Here is a 15137-nt window from a genome sequence, read left to right on the forward strand (position 1 = left end):
AATGATATAAAAATAAAAATAAAAATTAAATTTTGAAAAAGTCAGAATTTGACACTTTCGTTGTTATTTTAGAAAATATAGAGCACACCAAATTTTCTGTGTGCTATTTCAATTCTGGTGTTCCAGTCTAATCTGAAGATTACCTTGTCTCTCCTTTCAACGAGAACATGCTTGATCATGAAAATTTGATGCAGTAAATGCATCTTCAACTAACATATCCTAGTGTTTTTGCTTGACTAGCTCCATGTGAGCTCTTGATGGTATGTATTAAAGCACTCATATGGAGGGGTAAGCTTTTCCCCTCTACATGGCATCTTTTCTTTTGCTTCATCAGGTCTCTGTCTTTTGGCTGGTCGTCTTTATCAGTGAAGGCAGATATCTTGTCTATGCTTTTCTTATGAACTTTGTTTGTGCGAAGTAAATGTACAGAAACAACAGACTGTTTTTGGGTGAGAAAGGAGGTAGAGAGGCTCATATATTTGGATCTGCGTATTTCTTCGTTCCATTTCTGCTCGTGGAAATGGATCTGATTTCCAAACAGTCTAACACAGGCCCTTCAAATGGGCCTGGAACAACAGTCAGAGTTTGGCTTCAATTCTTATAAAGTTAGAAAATTGCAATTTAGTTTAGCTCAGTCCAAATCCTAGTTATAAGAACAGGAATGGCTCGGCGGGTCACCTTTTAAGCTCATTTGAAGAACATAGTAAAAGATTTAACTCTCTAGGGTTCTGGGTTCTGATCTTGCTGTCACGTAGCCATTACATCTTGTAGAAGTTTTGCAATTACTAGTGGTGGAATAGCGCCCTGCAACATTTCAGACACGGGTTCCGTTCCTGGCTGGTCCTAGACAACAAACCAGCTTTATGTTTTCAGTGACAGATCCACTGAAATTTTGGAAACAATTACCAGGTAACTTCAGTGACAGATCCACTGAAATTTTGGAAGCAATTACGGATCCAATCCTGACACCATAAATGTTTACATTATATATCTAATTTGTGCCAACATTAGCAATTGATGGCTTCATCATCTCAAGCTCCTCACTTCTGCAGGAGCTAAAAAAATAAAGCTGTGTGTAGATTCCTCCACGACACGACAGAAATAGGACTAACACACATTTCTTGAGTGTAAAATGCATATAGCACAAACAACGAATTCCTTGGACTTTTTAACTTTCTATTTTCTCTTTCAGCTTTTGGAAATTTCCTTCTTCTGTTGTCCTTATCACTTTTATTGAAGAAAAGACTTCTTGTGGGCGGCTAAAAGAACTTTTCTACCCATAATCAACAGTCAAAACCTCAAAGCTTATCAGCCAAGAACATTATACGGAGATTCTCAACTGGTTTTCGTTATGCTTGATTAGTGCACTGGTTATAATTGTTACTGAATCATAAGTTACAAGAATTCTGAAAAAGGATCCTAGTGCGCGCGCACAATCCCACTTGCCAGTTTGTATTTCCAATATGGTGTTTTGGAGGCAGAGTAAACTTAATTCTACCATAGATGATGATTTCTCTGGCACAATTCCTGCTAGATATATAATCAGGATTCTGACCCTTTTAACTCGATGATGTATTTCCTGACAAGTTCATGTCATAATTAAGTTAATTATGAACAAATAGATAATTTAACAGTAATGGAGGTTGGCAAGAATGACTCAATGCCACGCTTGTAAGCTTGACTAACGTGCTTGATAAAAGGTGCTGTACCTTTATACTGCTTTCCCACGATCCATAAATGCACAGGAAGGCAGAAAATTTAGGTTCATATCTTTTTCCTCTTTAACTACGCTTTTTATCATTCGTCAGAATTCAACAATCACCCTTTTTATATAATAAGTTTGCAGAATTCATTTATTAAAATATATAATTTATAAGATTTATGGATGGAATTCAAATATTAATTGAATGATTGATTTTCTTAAGCATGTTAATTATATAAGATTACCATTTCTCTCATCAATAGCCTGATTAAAAGCTCCATGAGCCTAAATTAATGAACTATTGGCACATAAGACTTTATAAGTGAGAAGTAGCATTACTTACGCTGGACTAGTTTATTTTTGTTTTAAAGTATTTCTTTGATCACTTTTTGAAGAATAATTTCTTCAAATGTGTCATACATGACTAGTACCTTGATTATATTTTCATATGGTATGAACTTGTAAAATTCTTATTTACTTGAAATTATAAATATGGAGCCTTTGAACCCTTAATGCGGACTTTTAGGATAGTAATCCCAAAACTTACACCCAAGTAAACAAACAATTCGAAAAATTAAAAATCAAGTTTGTGATAGATAAATTTTGATTTAAAAATAATTTTATATTTAAAAACTAAAGGAATTGAAAATTAAACTTGAACCCATTAATTATAAAGAGTTAAGAACATGAAATTTACAAAGATGTCACAAAGTCAACTATAAATTAATAAGTCAAATTCATTCTTTATCCTAATAAAAAGAGAAGTATTGCATTACGTGAAATATAAGTTTATCAAAACATCATGGTTACTGAATAACCTTGCATTATAAGGAAAATAATCATCTTCAAATAAAAAGTTCACAAGTCAAAAGATAATAAATAATAAAATCTATATTGCAAGACCTTACTGAACTCTTATTGACTTGAAATCTCGATCTCTTGTAAACTATATGTTTTAAAACTGATAGTAAAATTCCAACCCGATCTAACAATTAGAATACAATTTATACTTGATAGTATAAAATTAGACAATAAATACAATTATGTTAAAATCTAAATTTTTTTGTTCAACTTTTCTTAGATTGTATCATTCCTTTTCCGTTCAAGATGATTCATCCTCAAATCTATAACATGAAAAACACCATAAAAGCAATAGATCACCATTAACCTAAAACAAAAAGAATCATTATCAAAACCTTGCACAGTCTTGTTAGCGAAGAAAATAATTTGAAACATTTTCTTTACATACAAACTCTATTTTCAGTCATATTCTTTTTTTTTTAAGCTTTAATTAATCCAAATAAACCTACTTAGGTATTCAAGAAACAACATCTATAGACTTCTCATTCTTCACAAAAAAAAAAATCTATTCTTAAACCCGTCATGCATAGTTTTTTAATTATATTGCCAAGGCTTACTTTACAAGAAATAAATAGCATGTATAGATATAACATCATATAACACTTCATCATAATATTTTCCAAAAAGGAATGCAACTAAAACTTATTTAAACACTTTCACCTCTCTACAATAATTCAACCACTGGAACTTTTATGGAATAGAGTGTTTTGTAGTATGCAAGTTTAATCTATCCACCAAATCAATACTAGTTATATTATTGCAACTCCCACTATTAATGATCATATTACATACCTTATTCTGAACATGACACCTCGTATAGAAAATGTTCTCTCGTTGTTCCTCCAAGTCTACCATCTTAACTTGCAAATCCAGTCCTTGTATCACCTTCAACGTCTCCCTTTTAATCAGATACTCAATATAATCATTAATAACATCCTCAAGCGTGGGCATCTTCTCCTCATCATCAACCTCCTCATTGATCACAACCTCACCAAGAGTCTTTATAACCATAGCTTTTTTGTTTGGACACTGTAAAGTAACATGATTAACTCCTAAATAACAAAAGCTTTTCATGTCATAATTACAAGATGCAAGAGTTTCAACTTTACCTCTACTATTAATGGAGATGTCATTCCTCCTTTTTAGAGTCTCAATTATCTCCTCTATATTTGATTGAGACTAGGTAGTTCCTGTATAAGCCATCCAATTAGGTTTTTAAGGTGATAAAGAACCCAGTTGTTAGCTAGGTTTTGAATTAACTTTATACTTGAGCTAGTCTTTCTAGTTTTGTTATCATATACATCAAGTCCTTCAACTTTACATAGTGTTGCAACTCCATAATATTCATGATCTTACAATTCAGTCCATTTAAAAACCTAGTTATAGTGGTTTCTCTATCCTCCACTACATTTGCTTGACATCAAAATTTTCATCTTCTTATGGTACTCATCAACACCTTTTGTATCTTGACTTAAACTTTTGTATCTTCACTTAAACACTTTAACTTTTGGTATAATTTCATATAATAATGACTATGGATAAATCATCTCCTCGTAATAGTCTTTATGACTCAATATAAGTTGATATCACCATACAATGATATAGTCTATGAACTCAGTTAGGACAAGCTTAACCTTGTTACCCTCCAAATATTTATGACAATCAAATACAAGTTTTATTTTTTTCTAACACTCTAAATATATCTCATGATTGATTTTTCCTTAAAATGAAGGAATTTTTATTTTAATGCTACCTTAACTCCTATTTATCCCATCACAGCACCTAAAATTACCCAAATCGTCTTCTTGGTTAAACTGCTTATCTCTCTTAACTTCCTTATATTTATAGTTTCTAAGCTACACAAACTGATCTTTATAACTTAAAGACACACTATTATAATTTCTATTAACTTATCTTATCAAAATCATCATCAACAATGGGACTTACATGTCTTTTAGCATTGTTTTCACCCTAACCAACTCTATTTCATAAATTATGAATTTCAACATCATGTCTCTCCCTTCTCACCATCCTATCCTCCAAATTTCTTATTACCTTGTTCATCATTTTCATCTAATATACCAAGTTTTTAATTTAAAAAGCTAAAATTTTAATTAGTGGTGTCTTCTTGGTGTTATCTGATATCTTTATCTATAAAATACATCAGTGAAAAAAATATTATTTCCTCACCTCCTCTCGTGTGTTTACACTCCTATCTTGTTTCATCCAATTCAGTTTTTCACTTTGAAACTTAACACAAAAAAAATTATATATGTATATATATAACTTAGTAGAACAATTCAAATATGTGTATGACTCAAGAAGTAATAAATATAAAAAAATAAACAAAGACAAAACTACAATTATGGTTTCGTGAGTAGCAAATGAATTCATACAATTTTTTTTTTTAAGATGCAAAATAAATTAGATCCAAAACTAATAAAAATAATTTTATTAACACCAAAACATCCTAAATATAACTTAGTATTAGGCTAATTTCAACAATAACAAACATGTTTTATAAGTTGACATAAATCAGACTTGTTTACGTAATTTAACACTCAAATTTAAAATGCAAGTCAAACAGAGTCCAAATAACCCAAGATTTAATATTTGATGTTATTATTCCTAAAAAACAAGAATATCAATTTTGAAGCAATCCCAACTTGGTTTGTTTCAATCTCTTTTGTATTAGAGTTGTCAAGGCAAAACTGAATCTTTAGTTTTTAATGTCTTTATTCTTATTTGTTTTTTTTTTTTAATTTAACGTTACTGATATATAATAACAATGATTAAAACAACAAGAATACTTCTTCTTTTTTTTATTGTAATTGCAAATGTTGCAAGCAAGAGAAATAGTAGAAGATTATAACCAAAGAGAAATTTAAATGTGAAATATATATATATAAAAAAACTTCATAAAAGTGTAACTTCATTTTTAGAGTCTAGTTTTGATACTAACTAATGCGAACTTCTTGGATAGCAATCTCGAAACCCATAACAAAGTAAACAAACAACCTAAAAAAGATAAAAAATAAGTTTATGATAGCTAAATCTCAACGTAGAGATAATTATGTACTTCAGAATCAAATGTATTGAAAATCAAAATTGGACTTGTTGATTATAGAGAATCAAGAACCTAAAATATGTGAAGATGTCATAAAATCAGTTATACCTTAATAAGTTAAATTTATTTTTTTATCCTAATAAAGAAAAATATTGTATAACACAAACCATAAATTTATTCAAAACATTATGGCTATTTAATACCTTTGCATTTTAAAGGTGAAAAATCATCTTCAAATAGGAAGTTTACAAGTAAAAAATACAACAAATAAAAAAATTTGTATTGTATATGTTGACATGTATCATAAGAACTTTCTAAATTCTGATTAACTTGAAATTTTAATCTAATATAGAAAAATATCAAAAAATTCCTTATAAAATTTTAGTCCAATCCAATAATCATGTTAAGATTTATATTTGATAGTATAAAACTACATAATAGATATAATTATGCTAAATTTTAAATTTGCTTATTGCGGATCCGTGTCATCCCACAAACACATATAATGTGTGTAATTGACTAATAGAGTTCATAAGTCACTTTCTTGAATAAGATTTTTGATAATCAAGACATGGGAGAAAATTAAAATATAAACTTAGGACAACCAAAATTAGTCTATCCTCTCTGTTTTTTTTTCCTCACATTAATATTATTGTTTATAGAATTTCATTAAATGGTATTTTGGCTCATTATTCATATCTCCAAACAATTTTCATCAGAACTTTCAAGAATCAAGGTGAAGTCAAGTTTTTTCTTCTTTCTCATTGACTATCAAACAAGTTTTCAATTTCGACTTGAATAAAACCTGCTTGCACGTTGTTGTCATGAAACTTGAGATATACAAAACATGTCATTTTCCTACCTGTTGTTTGAAGACAACACCAAACACTTTATATCAATATAAGCATAATCTTAATTTGCTAAAAAAGTAATGTTAATTCTCTATGTGGGAAGAATTACAAAAAAAATTGACAAATTAAGATAATATTAGCTATTTGCATCGGATCCTTTGTTGCTTTGATTCCTTATAATTTCAATACTAAAATCTTATGCGTCTCGATACCTTTTAACACATATTAAATATATTGCAAAACTTATTTTGACCCATATTTAAAAATTAAAAAATATATACCTTCTAACACCAATTGCTCCATTACCTTTTAACTTTATCATCACTCACATGACATACCAATAATCTAAATGATTTTCAAGTTAGACATTATACTATTTTATGACATATACATACATACATATATATATATATATATATAATGATTTTTATAATGATGGATGCATGTATCTATCCGTGCATCTCTGTATATAAATAAGATATATTACCATATTTGAGCATATGAATAGTGATCTGAGAACACCTTTATAGTTGAAAACCAAACCAGTGTTGTCAATGGTTTTCTGCTCGAACCAGAAAGATTTGTATTTCTTATTTCACCTCTAAGAAGGACCGATACCATCTTAGTTAAAACATAGTAGGTTTATTTTCTTAAAGAGAAATTATATTAAAATAAAAAAATCCCTAAGTCTCTTACTTTCTTTGCTTCTTGCCATTTCTTCTCACTGTCATTGTTTGTCCTAAGAATGTAGTGTTAAAAGAAAAACAAAAAGGCAAAGTTTGAAGGCTAAAAACCAGGTGTGATTTATAAAGACTTTCAATTTTGAGTTCTGTAGAAAGCCAAATAAATTTTTTAATGTGTTTCCGTGGATTTTGTTAGAAAAATCCTTAGAGTATTTATAAAATTATTCTGAGGGTTTCATCTAATAATTAAATATTTTAAGTATTAAAATCTCAATTATTAAATGATTAAAAATTCAAATCTGATATTGTATTATAAAATTAATACAAAAACCAATTTTACAATTTCATTTAATAAATTAAAATTTAAAATTAAAATAGTTTTTTAACAAAAATGCTTAGTTATGATAATTATGACTTGAAAAACATTATCATTGACATATTAATTAGTGTCGTTGCATGCCCTAGGTATAATTTTAAAATTTGGCTCGAAACTAGGACGAAATTGGATCGAGTTTTAAAAACAAATACAAGAATGCAAAAACCTAAATAATTCAATTAAAAACTCAAGTTTACTTAATAATATCCTATCAAAAATCTAATTATAACTTATTAATTATTTACTTTAATTAAAATTAATTTTATAAAAAAATAAAGTGAATTCAAGATAAATGATTACCCGAACTTTGAGTTGGGTGGACCATCAAGATGGATTTAAAACTATGGTCCAAGGTAGAATAATTTGGGTTTCTCTGCCTCGCCAAAAAGTAATAAAAATTAATCGCTTGTTTTTTCGGTTATATGCATGGACAATTGTTATGATATTTGGGTTCAACTATTTAAAGTTAATTTATCTTTTCATCATCGAAACCGTATTGAAAAACTATGAAAGAAGAAAAGGAAGATTGGGCTCTCCATCGCCAAAGATAAGTGTGAAGAAACACAAGTTTGGCTATATTTATATAAGCTACGTTAAGGAGAATGGTCGCTTGGCAACGCGGTTAAACCTGCGTTTCGTTAACAAGAACATCAAAACTATTTTATTTTTTTTTTGGCTGGGATGCAAGCTGCACTGTGTTGCCAAACCGTGCCTAAGGAGTAAGGAAGCATAACACTATTTAAAGGAAATGACAGCACGAATTCGAAAAACTACGAGCCACACAAAAGAAGATACTAAAAACAAATATGTTCTGTGGTGTCAGTGTGGTTTAGGATTGCTCAACAGATTTTGCTGAGGACGTAAAGAAGATCTCTTAGAACATGCACTGCTTATGCTAGCACATAGTGGCCACAAGTGCACAGAGGTTTGTGATTCTACGTCATTGTCTTCATCCAAGTAAATAGCTAAAAAAGATATTGCAGGTGCATGGAGGAAAAGGGGTCTGGCTTCATGGACTGTCTATGGCAGTAAATGGACGACAGGCGAGAATTGTTTCTTTTATGATTTCTTTCTCTCCTTAATTTCCTCTACTTTTGAAGCTTCTTGTACACAATCTTACCAGGAAGGCTTGACTATGGAATGGAGAGAAGAGAGGTGTAACGCAAGATCTTGTTGGCTTCAAAAACTCCTGCATGCCCAGGAAGATTTCAAACATCGATCTTTCTTAATTATTGCAAGGAAGCACATGTACACTTTAATTAATTTTACCCTATACTACTACTAGATTTTATATATTTTTTTCGACGTAAGAAAAATTCTAAAGCCCAAAGCATTAAAACATTTAATGCCAATTTCACTCTCTCTCAACAAGGGGGCAAAATTACCTTGTTGATGATGAAGCAGATGAGCACTACAGTCCACATCAAGTAGCTACAAACGAGTACATTCTTCCACTATGGGTTAGACTATTTTTTAAAAACAAAATGCTATAGTTATGAAGATTTTTTTTTTGTCAATATTATTAAATTAATCAAAAATTTCTCAATCTAACTTTTTATCTAACTCAAATTTTTAATTAAATTATATAAGAATTGATTCAAAATAAATCAATTAATTTAATAAGTTTAAAAAAAATTTGAATATTTAGAGGAGCTTCTACTCAACTAATCTTTAATATCAAATTGTTTCCATGACTTTATACATAGTAGGTATGTGTGCAATAAACTATAATACTCAATGTCATTATTATATATAAGTTTAGCATCTGAATGTATTTAGATTCAACAATCCAGTCCATGAAAGGCAACAGAAATACAAGTAGAACAACTAAACTCATGCTAACCTCTAGGTTGCCACAGATTCAGGATGTATGAGTATGACTGTGCAAACATTTCTTAGTCTTTGTATTTTGCAGACGGACAATAGTCCTAGTTTAAATGGTGTCTTTTTATTTAGCATTTTTCCTGGTTGTACCTGTCTAAATTTGTTAAAAAACTAATTAATATAATAATTTAAAAAAACCTGGTTGACCTGACACGCTATCTATAAAACAAACGAGACCCAATATGTTTTTTCTTTTTTTCTTCAAATGAAGTTTTTTATATTTTTTAGTTGATTTTTTATATTTTTTAAAGTTAAATATTAAAAACATATTTTATTTTTTCAATATAAAATTTAAAATTTTTTAGTATATATTTTATTTTTCCAAGATTGTTTTTTGCAATATAAGATTTGAAACCCTTTAATATATATATATTCTATATTCCCCCAAAAAATTATTTTTTTAATATAAAATTTGAAATCTTTATATATATATTCTACATTCACAAGAAAAAAGTTATGTTTTTTTAATATGGGATTTGAAAAAATTTAGTATATATACTTTATTTTCCCAAAAAAAAATTATTTTTTCCATATGGGATTTGAAACCCTTTTGTATATATACTTTATATTCATTAAAAAAAAAGTTATATTTTTTTAATATGGAATTTAAAACCCTTTAGTGTGTGTGTGTGTGTATTCCCAAGAAAAAAATTATTTTTTCAATATGGAATTTGAACCTCTTTCGTAATATATACTCTATATTCATTAAAAAAAAAGTTTTATTTTTTTAATATGGAATTTAAAACCCTTTAATATATATATATTCCCAAGAAAAAAATTATTTTTTCAATATGGGATTTGAAGCTCTTTCATATATATACTCTATGTTCACAACAAAAAATTTATATTTTTTCAATGTGGAATAAAAAACTTTTTTATTTATATATTTTAACTTGAAAGGATAAAATAATATTTTTTTCAATATGAAATTTAAAGCTCATTAGTATATATACTCTATATTCACAAAAAAAAATTTATATTTTTTTATATGGGATAAAAAAATTTTGATTTAAATACTTTAACTTAAAATGATAATATGATATCTTTTCAGTGTTGAATAATTTAAAAAAAAATTATATTAATCTTTATTATTTACAACATGTATAATATATTTTTATATAATTTTTTTTATTTTTTTATAAAAAATATTAAAATTTTAAATATTATTTTTATTTTTTTAAATTCAACTATAAAATTTAAAATTTAATTTTTTAATTAGATTAATTTTCAAGCTAGGTTTAATAACCATGCATCGCGCTGCACATTAAAAATTAATATGAGCACTCTTAGGTTTTATTTTTAATGATTTAATTTAACTATGAGTTGTCTTTTCAGAGCCAAAGACCCACTAAAATACATAAATACGGAGAAAAACACACTTCCCACGAAGCCAAAAGGAAAACCAAAGAACATTTACTGTTATAATCCATGGTGGATTATCTCTGCACGCACAGAAATTTCAATAAGAGCTTTACGTTTTTTTAATATAATATATAATATAGACTTGATACTTAGTGTTACCCATGCCACGGGCCACAACTCTCAAGGAATTCACTCAATCATGAAAGCAGAGAAGGATGATAGATAGACATTGACAGTAGTAAAGTATTTTGCAGTAATTTCCTTTACCCTTGGCTGTTTTCACTCTTCATTTTCACTGCGAAAACATCATCGTCACTACTGTGGTCAACTTTCCATCATGGTGGCCATGTTGTCCTAGTGATCCATCAGACAATCAATTTCAAAATATTTAAAAAAAAACATCATTTTATTTTACTGGTTTTTCAACCTAGAAAGCAAAAGTAGAGGCTTAAACAAACGAAACCCGATCCTTAGTTGGGTCACATTATTCAAATTCATGGACCTCCTACTTCCAGCTGATCCAAGCTATCTTTAGGTCCTTCGAAATTGATTGCAGGGACCAGAAATATTCAATTATGGGTTCTTATATATTTTTTCATTGAAAACCCTGTTAATAAAAAAATTCAAAATAATTCAGTCCACGTTTCAAATGTCAATTAACATTGTCTGGGAATTTAAGGAGCAATACTCATTGATTGAGATTTTTTTTTCTGCATGGTTTTGAGAGTATGTTTTCATGTCAGTCTGATGTGTTTAATGAATATTGATCATAAAATTTGAACCGAAAAATCCAAGCAAAAGTGTATAATTCTTTAAACACAAAACTCACCTTTCAAAATTATAAAATAAAGTTAAACTATGCAATCATGCCTAGCAGGATATCAAAATCAAAGCTAGCCAAAGTTTGTGTCAACGATTCGACGAGTTGATTTAGTTTTAAGATTTTCTTTTAAAAAAATAAATTAAGTTTTTTGTTTTAAGATTTTCTTTTAAAAAAAAATAAATTAAGTTTTGATATAATCACGGGTTAACCTGTTAAGTGAACTCTAAATTATTTTTTATTAAATATCTGAAGGTGGATAGGCTGGGTCCTAATAGTTAGGCCGGGAATAAATACGCAAAAACAAATGTCAAGACTTCTCTATCAAAAAAAAAAGAATCACGACTCTGAACGGCATAGATATGTGTCGCCTGTACAGCACTGATTTGAAGTAGAGGGTGCATGAAGGCATTAAAAAAACATAAAGCTTGTTTTTTGGATAGTTTTTATAATTATTATTTTTAAAAAATATGTTTTAAATAAGTATAGTTAGTTGTATTTAGATACAAAAAATTATAATTAAGATTTATATATAATAAAAAATATGTATAAAATATTTGGTTAATTGTATTTGGAAATGAGATTGTGGTAATTTTTCAAAGTATTTTTTATTTTGAAATACATCAAAATAATTTTTTATTTTTTAAAAATTATTTTTAATATCAGCACATCAAATTATTTAAAAATACAAAAAATTATTAATTCAAAGTAAAGTAAAAAATTAAAAAAATAATTTTTTTAAAAAATACCACATAAAAATAAATAGTGTTTTATAAAACTCAATTAAAAATAATATAAAAACTGTTTTACAAAAATTACACTTCAAATTTAATTTTTTAATGAGTCTTGTAATATAAAATACAATTTTATATTTTATAAAATACCTTACTGATATCACAAACACAAAAGATAAAGGTAAATAAACGCATCCAAAATCTTGCATGGAAGGCATTTGAGTTTAACATCTCTTGTGCTGCTGCAGGAAACTTCCTGAAGCATGTCTTCCAGATTTTATATGCATTCGTTACGATATCGGATTAGATTGTACTGCCAAAACAAGAGACGATTTCCTCGTCGGAAATTTCAGTAGCTTCCGTACTTTGTGTTTGTTTCTTCTGCCCTTTTCCGTACTGGTTCTTGTTCACAGTCTTCCAAGAACAGACTCCCTTTGACAGGAAACCCCCAGAATTAAAATATATATATATAATCTTGTAAGCAGTGTTAGCCTGTTACCATAATTATTAAACTCCACGCCAAGATTAAACTCGCTGCAGGGCTTGGTCACGGATGAGGCAGCTTAAAATAAAGGATGAGGATGTGACTGAGATTCTTTAATAATTATAGTCTAATGTATTTTTATTTTAAAAAATTATAGTCTAATGTATTTTTATTGATATATTAAAATAATTTTAAAATAAAAAATATTTTTTAATAAAAATATTAAAATTTTAAAAAACAAGGTTTGCACGAAGATTCCAAACATATCTCTAATAAATAAAAAGCTAAATTATACTGTTTTGAAAACAGTAAAAAAATCAGTGTGCTTTGACCATTTCGTGAGCTTATCGGATGAAACTACATAGGATTTTTTAGACCTCCCATGAACACATAGATGATTTAGCTGAATTCCAGGTTGATCTAGCAAGTTATGTTAAATTTAGTGTATTTGATTTTATGGTAATTTTTATATTTTAAAAAATATTTTTAATTTTAATTTAAAAAATATATATTTGATTAATGTTGTTATAAGATGAAATTATATATGCAAAATAAATGTAAAGCAAGTTTACATGAATGAAGAGCATATTATTTTAATTCTATAAAATTAAAGTTTAAAATGTTATTATAAGTGAAGGTTGCTATAAAAAAATATTTAATTAACTAAATAATTTTTTCTGCATGATTGAAAAAAAAAAGATACTATGGGCTTCTTGTTTGCTTGAAAATAGGTTTTAAAAAAAATTATGAAAAGTAAATTATTTTTTAATATTTAATAGTATTATGAAAAATAAATTGGAAAATATTTTTTAATATTTGACTATACTATAAATATAAAAATAAATTATGAATATTTTAATTTATTTTTTCAAGTTTATCAGAAGAATGAGAATCAAATCTGATATTTAAAAATTTAAAACGGATGAAATTAAAAAAATATAAATTATTTTAAATAAAATAAATAATAATCAAAATAATTAAAATAAAATCTAGCAGATAAAAAAGTTGGAAGTAGACATGAAATTAAAAAAATTATTTTATAAGATATTTAAAATAAAACAAATAGGAATCAAAATAATAACCATCTAATCTAATAAATAAAAAGATTAAAAAATAATGAAATTTATAATAATCTCAATCTCATCAATTACTTTAAATTAAATAAATAATAATTAAAATAATATATATTAAATTTGATAAATAAAAAATATCAATTATAAAAAAAATAAGAAAAAACCAACAATAAAAAAATAAAAAAAATAATATAAAAAATCAATTTATCTCTCTCTCTTTATATATATATATAGATATAATCAATAAACAATAAAATATTTTAAAATATTTTGTAATTTTAAAAAAAATATTCAGCTTAAGATTATTTTTTTTCATGATAAACTTTTTAAATAGTAAATAATAATGAAAGAAATTGAAAATTAATTTTTATAAACCCACTTTTTATAAAAGAAGCGGGCCTGAAACAACATCAAACATTCTCCTGGTAGCACTACTTGTTAGTTGTTACTCAATTTAGATTTTATTTTATTTTTTTTTGCTTTTCGAAAAGTCAAAGTAGTAAAACTTTGTTGACAATTATGTTCAAAGTTGTAAAAGAGGGGGGGAGGGCATGATGAAACTAACGAATTCAAAATTCAAAATTTAAAACACTCGAATTTTCTGAAAAACACCGTGGACTAACGACACGTAAATCCGCAGGATTGTGTTCAATAGGAACACACCACGTCAGAAAACCACTTCGGAGTTAGGACGGCTGAAAATGACGTGGAGCCGACTTTCTTTCTCCATGGGTTAAAAAACAACTAAAAAGAGTCCAGATTTAGGAATTAAAGATACGTATTTAACTTCCCCACACTAATGCTTTTGAAGTGTTTTGCTGATACAATGTTGTTGCTGCGGCATCTTGATTTTCAAAGCTATATTACCCCTATTATCTTAGCATTGTTTATTAAAACAGCTTTTATAATTACAATCTGAAAAAATAATTTAAAAAATACGCATATTTTTTTTTATTTTTGATAGAAAAAACTTTAGTGAAATTCATGTAGAATTGTGAAGTGAAGAAAACACATCAGATATTAATTAAATATTTTAAGATTATAGTGTTTGGTGTTATGATAGTAGTTATTCTTTAAAGTGTATTTTATTTGAAAATATATTAAAATAATATATTTTTTTATTTTTTAAATTTTATTTTTATTATCATTATATTAAAATGATATAAAAAATATTAATTAAAAACAAAAATAAATCAAAAAATTACAATCTAGCAGCAAAAACTAGAACTGCGAGCAAATT

This window comes from Populus euphratica, unplaced genomic scaffold, assembly GCF_000495115.2.
Source record: "Populus euphratica unplaced genomic scaffold, PopEup_1.0 scaffold41.1, whole genome shotgun sequence".
Classification (NCBI taxonomy): Eukaryota; Viridiplantae; Streptophyta; class Magnoliopsida; order Malpighiales; family Salicaceae; genus Populus; species Populus euphratica.